Source organism: Dipteris shenzhenensis, chromosome 6 (assembly GCF_047967505.1).
Source record: "Dipteris shenzhenensis isolate YYH24624 ecotype China chromosome 6, Dip_SZ_1.0, whole genome shotgun sequence".
In the NCBI taxonomy this organism is placed as follows: domain Eukaryota; kingdom Viridiplantae; phylum Streptophyta; class Polypodiopsida; order Gleicheniales; family Dipteridaceae; genus Dipteris; species Dipteris shenzhenensis.
Genome location: NC_141601.1, coordinates 15,282,688 through 15,301,251, shown reverse-complemented (window position 1 = coordinate 15,301,251; position 18,564 = coordinate 15,282,688).

The window sequence follows — 18,564 nt, the reverse complement described above, 5'->3', positions numbered from 1 at the left end:
GATCTTCATGTCAACCTTCAACGGCTAATTATCCAGTGCATTGTTCAAGGAGATGATGGGTGGAATGATACACCGTGGATGATTCATGGTGAAGAACTACTGATACGCTGGGAGAACTTTGATTTTACTTCTACTCATTGTGCGGTGATCGAACTACTTGCTGCTTCAGAGGTAATTAAAACGGTTTCCTTCATCGAAGGGTGGGATGCTCCCTAAGCTTGGGGGGAGATTTGGCGCATCTACTTGTTAATTCCTATGGATAAGCTCGTCTTGAATGGTTTATTCTCAATCTCACTACAAAGGTCTCTAGGCCTCGGCTATGGTTGGTAATGTTTCGACCAAGGAATCCATTTGTACCTAATCAACCTTTTGTGCCTCATTTCAAGCTTCAAGCTGTAATTCTTTTTGGTCTAAAGATAAACTATCAACAAAGGATTGCAAGTTTATTTGGTACTGAACGTTTGGCTCAAGTGTTGAATTCTCCTCACTCTCTCCTCCCACCTATCTTGGACTACCGAGAAACTTGGGATGTCCGAATTTTAGTCTTGGTGTGATGACATCTTGGATCCTTCAATTTGATGGAGCTTACAAACCTTCGACCGAGGTTGCTAGCATGGGTGTGAAGCTCACTTCATTGGGTGGTGAGGAGTATTGTTACAGCAAGTCTGCACCTGCAAGTACTTGCAATCAAGCTGAGTACTCGGCGCTCATTTTTGGGCTACAAAAGGCAAAAGAACATCACGCCAAGCAACTTGAAGTGGAAGGAGATTCTCAACTAGTGGAAGGTGGAAGGTGCGGAGCAAAGGCTTGGTTCCACGACATCAACAAGCATTGGAACTTTGCAACCAATTTGAAGAGGTGAAAATTCAGCATATCCCTCGAGCTCAAAATCTTATTGCTGATTTCTTAGCACGTGAAGCTTGTACTTCAATCACGCATGACGCGAGTGGAAGCACCACCCCAACAAAGCCGCAAGCCACGAAGGAGGGTGATCATTTGTAAGGAATGCAAAGGTTGTGGTCATCATGAAACTCAGTGTTGGGCATACTTGATACGAGTTCACCGACTTCGAAAGATCATCAGGAAGGTCCTCAAGGACATTGCTCAAAAGAAGGATGCCAGACTGCACACCCCTCAAAGAAATAGCATGGCGACTACAAGAACTAGCAGAAGCTAAAGGTGATGTGCAAGCTCTCCAACTGTTGACATTTGTCATGGCATTCTTGTTTGCCTTGATGAACAACCTCATGCAGCACCGCATCTCTAACCCTCGCTTGTAAAGAGGATAAGATATCATGAGGGTTGGTCCTTTTAAGATTGTCTATGTACTATTCTATGCTAAAGATTCTTCCCATGTAGTATTTCACAATACACCAGTCACACCCTACCCTGCCTATGTGTGCTTTGTGGATGTATCTTCACCCGATTTTCAGTTCAAGCTTCCTCTTTCTATTGTTTGTCCATAGATAAGCCTCGTCTTGCCACTCTCTTTTCCATCTTCCAAGCATGGTTGACATTCCCATGTTTTGTGGACGAGTGGAAGAAAATCCAAATGAGTATCTTGTTGCCTTCAAGCACCGTTGTGTTTCTCTCAACTTTCTTACTAAAGACAGATGGCTGTTGGTTCTTCCCACATTTCTAGAGGGTTTGGCTCAAGTGTGGTATGAGAAGCAGGCTGAAGACGTTTGCCAAAGCTGGCCAAGGTTGACAGTGGCAATGATTGAGTATTTTGGCAAAGAAGAGGAGCCGGAGAATGTGTACCTGTAGGTGGCAAACTTGAAGCAGTCAGAAGGTGAGACGGCACGTCGATATGTGGATTGAGCGGCCGTGCTCCTGGACCGTTTAGTTGCCACACAGGAGGACAATGTCGGATTTCGAGCTGGAATGACTCAACATGTGTTGGGCTACCTTATAGCAGGAGCAAGTGATGAATTCCGCCTCAAGCTTAAATGGGAGAATCCAGAAACTATGGTGCTAGCACATGAGATTGCTCAAAAGTTTGATAAAGTTCAGTCTGACCCCACTTCAAAGAAGACGATTGTCCCTCCACAATCCCCTCAATTCCTGCAACAACAACCTGGGGGGTCTAACTCAGGCTCTTTGAGTTATGAACATGAAGAATCAACACTAATACATTATGCTTATGGGAAAACCATTTCAAATACAAGTGTGTGCTTACCTTAAATGGGCCTAGCCACCATGTTGAGATATCGAGCTCCACTCGAGATATGCCAGGGTGACCGTTGTGTACTTATGTCACCGACTTGTTAGCTGGAGATGCGGTTGGTACACTGCCCACGAATAATAGCTGGATGACAGCTATCCTTATCTACTATAGTTTGTGGCTCAGTTAGTATGCCACCTTAGTTAGTTGAGTTTGGTTTGAGACCCACATATAGGGTTCTTCTATTTCTTTGTACTTGAGTTCTTTTGGCTTACACAACTAAGAAGAGGAAAACTATTTTTCAGCCTCCACCTTTGTGTGTATTCCCCCATTGTGATTGTGAGAAAGCCTCAAGTGAGACTCCTTCCCTCTCTCCCACAATCTTCACATGGTATCAGAGCCTTGTTCGTGGTAAGGAGCTCAAGAAAGCATGCCAAGTTTGTGGTGTCCTGGTAAGAGGACCAATGTTGCTTTCCTATTTCGAGTTTGGGAGCAAATCTCTACAGGTAGCACAGCCAGAAGTGCAGGAGTGCACTGTTTCAGATTGAGACGCCCTTCGCGGTGTGGCGAGAGCGCAGTATATGCTGCGGGAAGGGGCGAAGCCCTCAGTGATTTTATTTTTCTGATTTGAGGCCGTTTCGGGGCTCGTTTTGAAGGCGGAAGTTCTTCGCAGGCACTCAGGAAAAGGCCCTGTTTTTTGCTGTGCGACCACTGCGGCTAGTCGGTGGAAAGGTGCCACAGAAATTGCATCGTATGCCTGTGTGCAGAGATATTGGGAGTTGCAGATTCATGCCTGTTGCCTGTTGATGCAAAATCGTCACTAGGAAGTGACTGTGTGGTGAAATACCACTTTCGTCAGTTTTGCAGATCTGCCCGTGTGAGGCAAAAGCTGTGTTTTTTGTAGTGACAGAATATTTTGCAGTGTTCTGTAATGGCATCTGATTCTCTTTCACAGATTGTCACTGAAAAGCTTGACAAGAACAACTTCTAGGCATGGAAGTTTAGAATGACGAATTTCTTGATGGGAAAAGGCTATTGGGAATTCATTACAGGAAATGAAGAAGAACCTGTTCTTCCTAATGTTCCCAGTCAACAGGAAATGCAGGCATTTAAAGGATGGCATGAGAGAGCCAGGAAAGTTATGTACTGGGTGTCTATTAGTATTTCGGACTCCATGATTGTGCATATTCAGGATGCAAATACGCCAAAGGAGGCATGGGATACTTTGGCAAAGATGTACAGCACAAATACGCAAGCCAGGAAAATGCAACTCAAACAGGAGTTGCACAATGTGCAGAGAGAAAATTTGAGCATAAATGACTACCACATGAAAGTGAAGAAAATTGCAGATGCACTTGCTTCCATTGGGTCGCCAGTGGATGATGACGATTTGGTTTCTGTGACCTTGAACGGTCTAGGAAAGGATTATGCACAGTTTCGGACATCCATTGCCGTCCGTGAAAACTTTCCTGATTTTGAGGAGTTGATTGCTCTTCTAATTTTTGAAGAGCAGAGAAATGGGGGTGCATCTTCTTCAACAGGAACTTCAAAAGAAACTGTCTTCTACTCAAATGCTGGCAGAGGTAGAGGCAGAGGTAGAGGAGGCCGATCTTCTGCAGGCCGTGGTAGAAATCAGAATATGCAGCAAACACAAGAAAACCAATCCTATGCAGGAGGACATGGTAACTCTAGAGGCAGGGGGAGCCAAAGAGGCCGTGGTGGATGGCAGAGAAGCCAAAATGCAAACAGCAATGTTGAATGCTACTATTGTGGCAAAATGGGTCATATGGCTAAAGACTGCTACAAAAAGCAGAATGACATCATGAGTGGAAAATTGCAGCAAGGCAATTATGCATCCTCTAGTAGACACGGCGATGACAAAAATGAGCATTTGTTTATGGTGCAGCATATGACAAATTCTGTAACAAGTGCAAAAGAAAGCAATGATGTGTGGTATGTTGACTCGGGTGCGTCAAACCACATGACAGGTCACGCTGAATGGATGCAGGATGCAAGAAAAATGGAAAAACCAGGATTTGTTGAGACTGGTGATGATACTGCACATCCTATTGTGCAGATTGGCAAAATTCCTTTGTCTATGCAGGATGGGAAAAAGAAATACTTGTCTGATGTATTTCATGTCCCGAACATCACCAAGAACCTGGTTTCTGTTGGTCAGATGGTTGAGCAGGGCTTGCAGGTCAGATTTAATCCTCATGGATGCTTTGTTGAGGATATGAAAAATAATGGTCGCTTGATAGCAAAAGGAAAGAAGAAGGGCAGAATGTTTACATTGGATGTAGACATGCCTGAATTGAGTGCAGCAATGTTTGCACATGGGACCGGTGTAGTTGCAGATATTGATATCTGGCACAAACGCATTGGTCATGTTAATATACAGCGACTTAAATCAATGCAAGCCCAAAATATTGTTGCAGGATTGCCAAAATTCAAGGTTGCAGAAATGCACAAGATTTGTGAAGCCTATCAATTTGGGAAACAGGCAAGGAAACCTTTTCCTAGGCATGTTCAAGAGAGTAAAAAACCATTGGAATTAATCCACTCTGATGTGTGGACTACAAAAGCTGCATCTATTGGAGGCTGTCACTATTTTGTCACATTTATTGATGACTTCAGCAGAAAACTGTGGGTGTATTTTATGAAAAAGAAAAGTGAAGTGTTTGGGCACTTCAAAGCTTTCAAAACTATGGTTGAAAAAGAAACAGGCCTGCAAATAAAATGCCTAAGGTCAGATGGAGGGGGAGAGTACCTCTCAAATGAGTTTGCAAGGTTCTTGCAGGAGCATGGTATAAAGCAGCAATATTCATGCAGTCATACCCCACAGCAAAATGGAATTGCAGAAAGAAAAAACAGGCATATTGGAGAGGTATCTCGGGCTATGCTAAATGAAAAAGATCTACCAGATTATTATTGGGCTGAAGCAGTTGCTACAGCAGTCTATATAATGAACAGGACTCCCACTGCAGCAATACATGGCATGACGCCAGAGGAGATGTATACTGGTAGGAAACCAGATATTTCTCATTTGAAGATTTTTGGTTGCATTGCTTATGTCCATGTGCCAGATGAGTTGAGGTCCAAGTTGGATCCAAAAGCTGAGAAGTGCGTCTTTATTGGTTATTCTCTGCAGCAAAAAGGGTATAGATGCTATAACCCTTCTACACGTAAGTTCACAGTGAGCAGAGATGTTGTTTTTGATGAGATGAGCAGCTGGTATAAACCAGTAAATGTGATGATTGATGTAGATGCACAAAATGGTAATGCTGCACAGAATGCACAGCAGCAATCACAAAATATCAGTGGACCTGGAGTGTCCTCTACTAGTGGTTCACATACTTCGCCATGGACAGGCAGATTGAGATCAGGAGAATCCCCTCAAAGCAATGTAGATAGTGGTACGCAGGTATCACGAAAAGGAAAAGAGAAGGTAGATCAGCCCATGTTTGATGTGAATGCAGGTCACTCTTATGTGGATGGTGAATCCAGTGGCTCAGAACAGAGCATAGATGATGAGTTGGGTATTCCTTCTGTTGTTACACCTGGAGTAAGGAAGACCAGGGATGTTTTGAGAGCACCTGGAAGTGAGCCTATTTTGCACAGGTCTACCAGGGTTAGGTATCCTGTGGATAGGCTGAAATATGATGGATTTACAGCCATTCACTATGCCTATATGGTCAAAGTGATACAGGAACCAGAACCCACTTCTTTTGAGCAAGCCATGGGAAATGAAAAATGGGAGAAAGCCATGGATGAAGAAATGGATGCCTTGGATGCTAATGCTACATGGGAATTGGTGCCTTTGCCTAAAGGCAAGAATGCAATTGGCTGTAAGTGGGTTTATAAGATCAAGCACAATGCAGATGGTTCTGTGAATAGATACAAGGCAAGATTAGTTGTCAAGGGGTATGCACAGACATATGGCATTGATTATGAAGAAACTTTTAGCCCGGTTGCAAGGATGGCAACCGTAAGAGCAGCCATTGCTATGGCTGCATCAAAGGGATGGTCTTTACATCAGATGGATGTAAAGAATGCCTTCTTGCATGGTGATTTGCAAGAAGAGGTCTTTATGGAGCAGCCAGTAGGTTATGTTCATGCTACTCATCCTGAGTTTGTCTGCAGGTTGAAGAAAGCCTTGTATGGCTTGAAGCAAGCACCTAGAGCATGGTCTGACAAGATAGGACAGTATCTTGTCACTATTGGCTCTCAGATTTCCAAGGCAGATTTCTCACTCTATGTGAGAAAAACAGAGAAAGGGATTATGCTGCTGGTCATTTATGTTGATGATTTGATCATCACAGGTGATAGTGATGAAGATATCCTTCATGTGAAAATGCTATTGAGGCAGAAGTTTGAGATGAAGGATTTGGGAGAGCTGCGTTATTTCTTGGGCATTGAGGTGATTAGATCACCAAGTGGGATACAGCTCTTGCAGAGGCAGTATGGATTGGACATGCTGTCCAAATATGGGATGACAGGCTGTAAGCCTATTTCAGTTCCTTTGGAGCAGAATGTGAAGCTGAGCACAGATGCAGGTGAGCTTCTGGAAGACCCTACTATGTACAGACGCATAGTAGGAAGTTTGATTTACATGACTATTACCAAGCCAGATTTGAGCTATGCTGTTGGGTTGGTAAGTCAGTTTATGCACGCTCCAAGGAAACTGCATTTGGATGCGGCTAGACGCATACTCAGGTATGTGAAGTCCACATTGCAGTATGGACTATTTTATGAGGCTGGGGTTCAGATATAGTTGCATGGATACACTGATGCTGATTGGGCTGGTAGCATTTCTGATAGACGATCTACCAGTGGATATGTGTTCTCTTTTGGGAGTGCTGCAGTCACTTGGAGCAGCAAGAAACAGCCTACAGTTGCCTTGTCGAGCACAGAGGCTGAGTATAGGGGTGCAGCAATGGCTGCATGTGAGGTAGCTTGGTTGCATAAGCTACTCTATGATATGCATCAGATGGGCCGGTTGTCATTTATTGTGACAACATGATCAGTATACACTTGGCAAAGAACCCAGTCTTTCATGCCAGAACAAAGCACATTGAGGTGCATTATCACTATGTGCGGGAGAAGGTTTTACTAGGTCTTATTGATCTAGTTTATGTCAGCACAGAGGATCAGGTAGCTGACATATTCACGAAAGCATTGGGCGCAGAGAAGCTACGCAAGTTCAGAGACCTGCTTGGTGTGCAGGATTTGGGATTGAGCTCGAGGGGGAGTGTTGAGATATCGAGCTCCACTCGAGATATGCCAGGGTGACCGTTGTGTACTTATGTCACCGACTTGTTAGCTGGAGATGCGGTTGGTACACCGCCCACGAATAATAGCTAGATGACAGCTATCCTTATCTACTATAGTTTGTGGCTCAGTTAGTATGCCACCTTAGTTAGTTGAGTTTGGTTTGAGACCCACATATAGGGTTCTTCTATTTCTTTGTACTTGAGTTCTTTTGGCTTACACAACTAAGAAGAGGAAAACTGTTTTTCAGCCTCCACCTTTGTGTGTATTCCCCCATTGTGATTGTGAGAAAGCCTCAAGTGAGACTCCTTCCCTCTCTCCCACAATCTTCACACACCAAACATGCTTTTCTGATTGCACATTGAAATATTTTGAGTTTGCTTCTATAATTGATGGATCAAGAGCTCTATTCATTAGTGTGATGGTGACTCATTCAATCTTTTTCTCCTTGACAATTTCATATATCTTTATACAAAATTTGAGGCATCCTTGGCACTCTTCAAATGTGATACCATCAAACTGAAGCATTCGTCTTTGTACTTGTTGAAGATTGACAAAAAATACACAATGCTTCCCCTATGACTTTTGTACACCTCTTCAATATGCAAAAAATGTTGTAATGATGGTTGATTAGGCCTCTTAACCTTCACACTTTTGCAAGCTTCGGTAAGAGCATGCATTATATGCTATGATCTTTCAAGGTTGATGACACTACTTTGAAAATAGAGGTGTAACCTTTCTTCTCACTGCTCTCTCATCAATGCCTCTTGGATTTTATTCACATCAACTTTGTTGCTATCTACAATCTGTTGCACAACTTTGAATTTGATTGTTTTAAATTTTTTCTCTTTTAGCATACTGTTTGCAATAGTAGTTGATGGTAAACCTTTCATCTGTTTTACTAGAATAGCATTAGGATCAACATTCTCCTCTTAAAGATCTAAGATTTTCCTAGAACAAGCACACATACAAGAGTTTTTCTATGCTCACTTACTATGATCATCAAGGGATCATTGTCTTTTTGTTGTGTTCAAAAAAGCAAAAGCAAAATAAAACTTACCTTGCTTCCTGAACTTGACACTTTCATCCTAAACTGCTAGCTTTCAATTCCACAATGTTGTAAATTTTCTATTTCTACGTCTATTCCCAATGGAGTAAGTTTTGTTCTGACTTTCCTCACCTTCTCCTTTGTCTTCATTTGTTCTTTAGTCTCTTTCTGTGGTTGCTCTTTCAATCTAGATCTTCTTACTATGTATCACAATTTCATCTCCATCTCCATCTCCTACTGGTACAAGCACTCATACATTTCTATAACAATAGATTGAATTGTGATGTATCCATGCAATTCCTTATTGCCATAACCCACAAATGCTAGTAGGGTTATCAGACTAGAAAATAGAGTAGAGTTTCCATTGGACATTTTGGAAAAATGCCTCTATCACACCATAAATTAATATGATGTAAGCCTTCTATCCTCATGTTCTCTCTTTGCATGGCACCTACTTGTGGACCCTTCCATGATTTTTGCAAAGGAATGTCTTTTGGTGAGCTTTCTATGGTGAGATTTTAGGGTTCAACCAAGAATTTTGGTGAGATCTTATCCCTAAAAGCTCACCAAAATTTATAGGAAGAGCTCCAAAATATTGAACCCTTCATTCATTTGGCCACCCCATGGAGCATGATCTCTATTTCAGAGAGCCCAAATTGAAGCTTACATACCCAGCTCATGTTTGATGTGCATTAGGTTTTAGGGATCAAATGATGAAGGGTTGAAGAGCAAGGAGATGCGTGCATGTGAGAGAGATAGGAATGGATTGACTATATTACCATAAGAAGGAGATACACATGTCCGATAATACAATCACTTAGTCATCTTCACTTAGCTCAAAACACAGGTGTAGTGCTTCTAATGAGAAAGATCAGGAAGCACCTTAGCAAGTACATCAATATCCATATCTTGAGTGTTGATGTAGACCAAATGTACAAGTCCCTTCTTGATGTGATGCTTGATATGGTGATAGTGCAAATCAATATTCTTCATACGATCATTTTGAGATTCTCATTGTTGGTAATGGCTATACTTGACTGATTGTCACAATACATTGTGAAAGGGGCCATTAGAGGGAATCTGAGGATTTGACCAAGAATTCCATGAACCCACAAGCCATCCGACACTATCATGTAAAGAGAGATATATTTGGCTTTTGTGGTTGAAGTTGCAACAGTGTCCTTGCTTCTTATTGTACCATAGAAAAGGGGTTGGGGTGACTAGAAAGAAGAACCATGTGGTTGATTTAGGACAATTAATGTTACCACCCCAATGAGCGTGGGAAGTGATTGAGATGTATGGAAACTTAAGAGGCCACATAGGTGAGGTCCGACTGTGTGTAGGTCACTAGATACTAAATGCAAGCGATAGCCTATCGGCATGGAACGTTCGGCATTTGACCTCACTACCTAGGGGTCTTTGGAGACATCTTCAGGGTCAGCTTGATGCTGATCTCCATCGGCATGGGAAAGGATGAACATTCTCCATGTTGAACCTACGAAGGATATCAAGAACGTACTGCTTCTAAAGTAGAATGATTACACCTATGGAGTGATCTCACTGGATCTAGATGCCTAGTATGCACTCAGCATGACATGTGTCTATCACCTCAAATTCAAGGAAAAGCTAAAGCTTGAGCTCAGTCAGTAGCTGCAAGTCATTACATGTGAGAAGGAGATCATTCACATACAGGCAAATGACATAGTAGTAAGTACTGTTTGGTCTTCTTCAAGTAGACTGTGTTATCACAGTCAGTAAGTCCAAATCATTACATGTAAGAAGGAGATCATTTACATAGAGGCAAATGACACAGTAGTAAGTATTGTTTGGTCTTCTTCAAGTAGACTGTGTTATCACTGAGAATGCAAAGAAATTTGATCTTTTCAAGGAAATAATGCAAATTTCAGTATCATAAGTGTGGAGACTATTTTGGGAGGTAAGACATCACTGAGAAAAGCTATCTTTACATCCACATTATGGAGATAAAGGCCTTGTGGCATAGAAATGGTGATGATGATGTGGAGGCTTTGCATGGACAAGGTGGGGGCATTCATATTTGTATAGTAAATACCATATATCTACTAGAACCAACCAGCTATGAGCATTGATCTGTAGCATGCTAGACTTCCATCAGCATGGAACTTCTTCTTGAGGAGCCAATTGGACTTGATGACTTGTTTGTTTACACAATTTGGCATAAGGTACCAGACTTGATTCTTTTGAAGGGATTGGAGCTTGGTGTCCATTGATTCATGCCACTTAAGAGCCTCTAGGCCTGAGAGAGCGACATCCATGTGGGACGAGATCATCACCCATTGCACTAGGGGAGTGTTACATAGGTGTGTGGATGGACAAGGAATGATTGGAGTCCCTGAAGCATTCAGAATAGGTGAAGTGTGAGGCTATGAGGGATGCTTTGGGTCAAGGTTGACAAGGGGAAATCGTTGGTTGTTTCCAGGGCATTAACATTTGTAAGGATGGCCATCCACTTGGTCATCATGTAGAGGCTACTATTCTGGCTAGTCACGCTCATGGGAAGTGATGCACTCATGTTGGAACTTAAGAAGACTAAGATGTTCTAGAGTTGATACTTTTGGAGTTTAAGGGGGGTATTAGAATAATTGATGCAAAATTGTGAGGAGGGGTCCCCTTTGGGGGCCGAAGCAGTTTTGGATTTGAAGAGAAAGATGTGGTCATACCATGTGAATTTGGTATCCATACAACAATAAGGCTACCCATACCCAACGTATCTATAATTGATTACATTACAGTTAATTATTCTAATAATAATAGTATTTTGTGCACCACGATGATGACCCAATAGTGCCACATTTCTTATCAAATTTTGCTTTTGGTGATATTTGAGATGAATTTAGTACAGAAATCTTGTCTTATTCCATCACTAAAACACATTTCTTTGTGGTCTCCTCATGTTTCTCACTGCTTCCACTCATCTTTGTCATTGCTATGTGCTTATTCTCTGATCTCACCTTATACTTTTGCATCTTATTGTCATGCACATTTTCCAGTTTGTGTTTGTTCCATTTCATATTAAAAGGGATCTACACATAGTAATATATGAAGTGGAGGAAGCTATGATGACCTCTTTAGAGTGGGTTGGTGAACAACAAAGAGTTTGTTAGGACTGCAAGTGTAGACATGAACCACTGACACAGGATGAGAAAGACAATTTCTTTGCTCAGAAGAACCTCAAGAAGGAGGAGTTGGTGAAAGTAAAAGAGGAAGTAAGGACCTTGATTGTAAACTATTGGGAACTATATTCAATGCTTAGCACAATCAGAGTCTAGAGGGCTCATCATGGCCATTCTCTGATGTTGAAGTTGATGCTATTGTACAAAGATAGTGCAATTTGTAGAGCTAAATCTCTGAGTCAATGCTAGTCTTTCTATGTTATGTTTATGCCGAGCATGATGCTATGGGACAAGCAGATGATAAACTACCTTCTAATGTAGAGTTTCAGAATTGGATGGTGTTTGGAAACTTTTAAGAGAATACATGAGTGTCTTGTCAAAATGCTTCATGTTGTTTCTTGTTACTATTGTGGCATTTTTTTGGACGTACCCAAGCCATGGGACCTAACGTTGATTGTGTAGTGGGACCTTACATAAGACCATGTCTAATTTTTAATCTAGGGACTCCCTGTTGCATGTAAGTATTACTAGATTAATCGAGTGCAATTCCACAAGATCTTTTAATAATTTTGTGAGTCTTTGCTTATAAAATATTATCAAAGACACCCTAAGTTTATACCCATTGAATGTTCCTACTTTATCCCCATTCGCACATCGCAAGAAAAATATAGTTCCGACATGACTACAAAAGGATGGATGGATCCAAATAAAGAGTTTCTTCACATGAATCTAGAAAACAATATGCGCATGCTCTAGAGTACACTTGCTCTTGGTATCCTCTGTCTTATGCAACCCCAGAACATGTAAGAATACATAATGTAGATGCTTGTAGGCTAGGTATGGTTTTTTACCAACTCCCTTTTTTGGAAACTCGAGCAGCTACTCATCGACTAAGCTCTAATTTGCACATTGTAGGTGCCTCCATGTCGATTGGCAATTTGAAACACACAAATTTTGTAGGCTTGATAGTCCTTTTGAGAAAATTAGTTCCACACATTCCCTTTGCACCCTTAATCCTCTTAATTCCATGTCTCCATTTTGCGGACCTCATGGCATTGGTCCGAGTAGTACTATGATCCTACTCTCTAGGGGCATTTGAGGCTATTGGGGTGAATGTTGTGCTATTCGCCACACCTAAAGATATGACCTAATCCCACGATGATTTCATGTTCTATAGCCTGAACCCAGCTCTTTGCAATTTGAGGAGTCGATGTTCATTCCAACATCAACCTTCTAGTACTCTAAAAGTGCTAGTCGGTATAATACATTTCGATAAATATGCCAGGTATGCTCCCAATCATTGGCACAGGATCACATCCATTGAGCTCTCCTAGGCTAGGGGATGCCATTTTGAGTAGAAAATGGAGCCACTACTTAAAAACTCTGTTCAATATACCAGTCACACTTGGCCTTCTTATCTATGAGCCAAAAGCACTTCACCTTGGAGTTTCGTGTTGTTCTTCATATTGCCCACATTGAACAATTGGTACCCTCCTCTGTGATGCTGAGATCTATCTCTCTATTTCCAAGATGTCTGTGATGCCCATGTGTTCTGCTTCTTGGGTTTGTCCGCCTTAAGGCTTCATTCATAACTTATTATCCATAATTTGAAATCTAATTTTCCAAAATCTTCCTTTAGGCCTTTGTTCTCATGCTTGCATCATATACTTGGGTTTTTGGGAATTGTTTGCAATGGTGGAAGTCCTACTTCTCTTTTGTTGCATAGTCTCCTTATCTCCATGAAGCATCCTTGCCTCTTGGAACGTGCTTGCCATTGTTTTGTGCAACTTGGGGGGCATGGGTATTTCTCTTTTGGTTTCCCTCTCTGCCAAGCATTGCAAGGTAAGTCCATCCCTGACATACTTGTCAAGCATACTTTGCAGAGTAAGGCATTTGCCATGTCTGACATGCAAGCATCATACAAGGTTATTTTTGACTTAATCCCTATCTAGAAAGCCAGCTACTATGCACACTCTTTGCAAGATTTGTTCTTTGAGTTACTACCAAATCTATTAGTCTCTTAACGACTTGTGGAGACAAACTAACACATTCTAGATTCATGCAAAATGCAAGCTTAACTTAAAAAAAAGGTCATACATGATTTAGGAGGACAACAATCACACCACAGACATTAGATTTCCCCAATGAGCAATGCGTACTTCCCACCAACTAAGCCATATTGTCCATGGGTGGATGGAATGCTCCCTTCACCATCTGTCCTATCGCACCAACATTGCTTTAGGGCCCTGCCAGCTGCCTCTTGCTTTGTTGTGGTTAACTACCAGCTCTCACACATCGAATGATGCTCTTCACATTGCTGTTCCTTCACAAAATTTTGTGCGTGCTTCCATAAACTTTGTTTCCAATGGAAAAGGCAGGTGTGTTCCCTCTCCACCATGACATTATCTAGTGGAAAAGGCGGGTGTGTTCCCTCTCCACTATGACATTATCTAGGCCCCCATTGAACACCATCCTTACTGTGTTCCACTTTACTTGGGCCTTGTTCACCGCCACCATGAATGCATGGAAACTCATGGTTGGCTAAGAGGCCTAATTGTGTCATCATTGCAATGATCATATCCCAAAACAAAACTTGGCTAGCCGTGTTCTTTCATCATGCACGATGCTATCATCATCAACTCCTAGACATTGCAACACACATGACATAAAACAAACGTCCAATGGTCACTACATCACAGAAAAAGCATGGAACAAAATGGAAATTAGACTTACCTTGGATCATACATGTGACATGCCATTGTCCACTCGATGACTCAATGAGTGTAATCAAACTTAATCCAAGAGAGACCAAGATTGCCATTCCCATCTTGCCTCATGCGGTATCACAATGTTGACCATTGACATTGGACATCTTGAAGACAAAGCACTTTTCATTTGGTTGGCCCTACCAAGGAAATATATTAAAGAAGGAGTACATGGATTTCTTTTTAGTAGTAGTAGTAGACTGTTGTATCCTTCTCCAAGTGGCCTAGTGGTCTTCTTCTTTTGGGCAAAAAATGCACGTGAAGTTGTTATAAAAATAAAAAGTGGTCGGTAGTAGATGGGTGGGAAGAATGTCATTAATCTTCAATGGCCCCATGAACTCTTATAAGAACTAGTGTAGCTCTGCAACCTTTTTCAAGGCATCTAATTGGAGATAACATGGACTTCATGGCTCTCGCCTATGTGAACCATTATGCATGTCATTGTTTGATCATGTGGTATCATGTAATAAACCATGCATGAGGTAGCAACCCAAGATGTAGTTTTTTAATAGTAGTACTAAACAATCTCTTTGCCTTCCTCCACAACCTACCTGCCCAATGCCATGCTCCTTGGTAAATATCCTTTAAAGAAAGAAATGTCGTATTTCTTTTTGTTCATATAGTAAGGACATTTGTTCCTATGGAACTCCAAAGTTCTCATGTAGTAGCTTAACCTCATAGTACATGCAGCATGTATATTCATGGTCAAAGGTTTAGTCCATATGTGACCATCGAATTTTTGTTCCATGCCATGCATCCTTGGCAATTTTCCATAGGTGGGTGAAAATTCAAGGATAAAGTTTCCATTGTATTGTCTCGATATCTCTTTCACTTGTTGCCTAGCCCAAATAATAGAAGCTCAAGTCTTTAATAGCTTGTTATTGTTGAGCTTCTCAATCCATGGAGATATACTTGGTCCAGCTTTGCTGTTAGTCATCATCCACAGTGTGTATACTATCCTTGACATCAACTTTGTTGGCTTGCACCTCCTTGCAAACATAGTCATTGTCCTCATCTATATCATTTGCAATACCAACAAAGTCAATAAATCTCTTTGATGTGGCTAAAGCAGCTGCTTGGGAACCCCTTTCATCGAGCAAATTGCTAGACTTTTGACCTTATTCATTATGAGAACCTTTGCATGGATAAGAACCCTTGCTATATCATCCTCAATTTCAATAATTGATGCATTCTTATTAGCTTCTGAGCTTGTTACACACACTCCAAACTGGCATCCATGTTGTCAGCTATTGTAAGTGTTTCGTGGGCAAAGACATAAGTCATTGACTAGGATGAGTCGAGGAGGTAGTGCTCATTGCCATCCATGTCATAGCGAGGACCTTCTGGCTTCATTGATATTCTCCTTTTGGAACTTTCAATGAGAGGATCTAGCCTACTGTGTCTGTGGAAGAAGGCCTTGAAGGAAAAATGAGCTCACAAGGATGACTCCATCTCTCAATGGTATTCAACAAGAGAGTTTTGCTCCATCTACCACCTGTTACCGATGCTTCATTCGTTTCCATTTGGCCAATTGGGAAGACAATCAAAATGCATGAAGGTAGTCGTCGCTGGAGTTACTAGTGTAAGTAACCGATTGGCATCAGGAGTAATCATCGAATAAGTGCAACTTTGGTTGTCAGACAAAGCTCTTGTCACATGCAGGTATGGTACAAAAATGGTGGATACAATTGTTAGAATTTGATACCCACGTCAAATCCAGGGGTACAAACTATGTTGTATTGCATTCAAAGAAAATTCAAGGGGTGTAATTTTGGCTGCACCCACAATCAAAAATTGATGGTTGAAGGCATCTACTAGCCCCTCCATCACAGTGATTTAAACACATTTTATTACACTCCCTTCAAGTCCCTGGTTAATCTTACAGTATGTGCATCTTACTTTTAATGAAAATTAGGAGGGTATAAGATTGATGCTCCCGGTCTCAAAAAATCCAAGGGGTATATCTCTATCCCCTATCTTGACTAATCTCTAATACCTTCTTGTGCTAGCACTAATTTAAAGGAAATCCTAGGGTATAGCTCATTTACATCCGGCTCTGCCATCACTGACAAATTTCCAAATTCTCCCTTTGCTTGGTTAATCTCTCGGTGCCTAAGCCCTCAGGCTCTCCTTGGCCACTCCCTCTTTCCCATTCACTGTAGCCATATACCACACCCTGACTTCCTGCTCCACCTTCTTCCCCCCTTGCTATCTTCATGCTTAGTGTTCCCTCCAAGCTTCCTTAGATTGCTCTTGGCAACAATCGGTGCTCCCAAAATTTCTATTGTCAATGGCTTGTTGTATCTCACAATGATTTCCAATGTTTCTGTTTAGGTTAGTTTCATGCTCATCGTAAAGTACTCCCATGAATTTTTATAAGCATTCATCTCCAGAGAATGACTCAAGGAAAAAGAAGGTTGTTCGTTCATCTAAATATCCCCTCATATAAACCACATCGTTCCTTAAAGAGGCACAGTGCTCTAAAATAGAGACCATGACTCAAACCCCCTCGTTGAAGTTTAGTAGGACCATCTAATTTGTAGTCTCATCAAGTAAGAAATAAAACAGCTAGAAATTTCTTATAAATCACGATGCATGTTGAATAATTTGAGTCGTTCATTCTCACTTATAGTCTCGGAAGTCTAAAAATCAGCACACCGTAAAGTTGGACAAGTTTTCTATCACCTAAGAAGCACTCAAAAATTGGTGCCATCTTAGTATTTTAAAAATCCAACTTTGATTCTATGTGGTCTCTGGTGGTGGCTCACATGTTGTGGGGATCTTGAAGGGATGTTGAGTGAACTCTCATCCTACCACTCCTTGTGGGAGCAATGCAACCCAAGAGTGTCATCCAATGGCTTTGGAAGTTGTAGCAATGTGAATCCTCAAGAGAAGAAAGGGAAAGGAGGGGAAGATGGATGAAGGAGAGGGAAAGGAGAGGGGAGAGGGAAGGGAAAGCATGAAGCAAGAAGGGGGAAAGGGGTGGAGAGGCATCCACAAGGGCAAGAGCAAGAGAAACATAGACAACACTTCTTGAAAAAGAGAAAGATCTTCTATTTCTCAAACTTGCATGTATCCAATTGAAGACAAACTTTCTACCTTTTATAATAGCACCTTTTGAAGGGAGGGACAACCCTATTTCTCCTTACCACTCTCCCTATTTCTCATTTTACAAGCACTTGGGCCATATGCCAAGGCGGAATTCCATTGTTTCCTCTCATCCTTTCCTTCTCTCTGCTCGATCTTACAAAACATTCTGGCAAGTGTCCCATGGGGTTAACATGGCCCCCTTCTTAAAGTTGATTCATCCTTGGATTAATTGGTGCATAGTAACTTGGTTGTAAGCATAGTTTGGATTCGAGAGTATCGATCAAAAGGCTCTACAAGATCCATTAGAAGGGAAAGTGGGGCTCCCCAAAGTGCGTGTCATGCTTGTTCTCGAATGTACAAATAGGGTGGGAATGGATATTGCAGACTTGGAGGTACATGCAGATGCTTGCTTGAAGAAAGGGCCTTTATCCAAATTAAATATGGATGTCAAGATGCCACTCTTCTAGTGTTAGTGGCTGCTCTCCGAAATGTCCCTTAGCAAGATGCCGCTGCTCTAGTGTTAGCGATTGCTCTCCAAAACTTCCCTTAGCAAAATGATCAAGAGTAAAATAAAATGAGTAGAGGCTACGACGGCTGGATAAAGGACTTTGGCATATTTATCAACGTAGTCCTGCATCTGTGTAGTGAGGCTATAGATGATAGGCAATAGGAGGAAAATTGAAGTAGAGAAAATTGTAGATGACATTAGGGTCATCCTCTTACATTCCTTAGAATAGGCTCCATTTCCATTGATGAGGCACGGGCATATATGTAGGATGGATTTGCAAGAGTGGCATGCATTGCAATAGGTAGCCCAATAATTTGGCTTCTTCAAAAAGGAAATCTACCATGCAAGCTGTAAATTGACATATGCATCGGTGGTACAGGGCACTGCTTGGGGATCTGGGTCTTTGTAACCTCCATGGTCCTTTAGCTTGTTGGCAGCCTGGTACTTCTGAAATGTAGATTTGATAAAGGCTATCAAGGTATGGACCTCCATTGTGTCAATAGCTTTCAAGTCAAAGCTTTATAGTTTGCCTTTCCATCACAAGATTAAGTTAGTCATATCTTCAA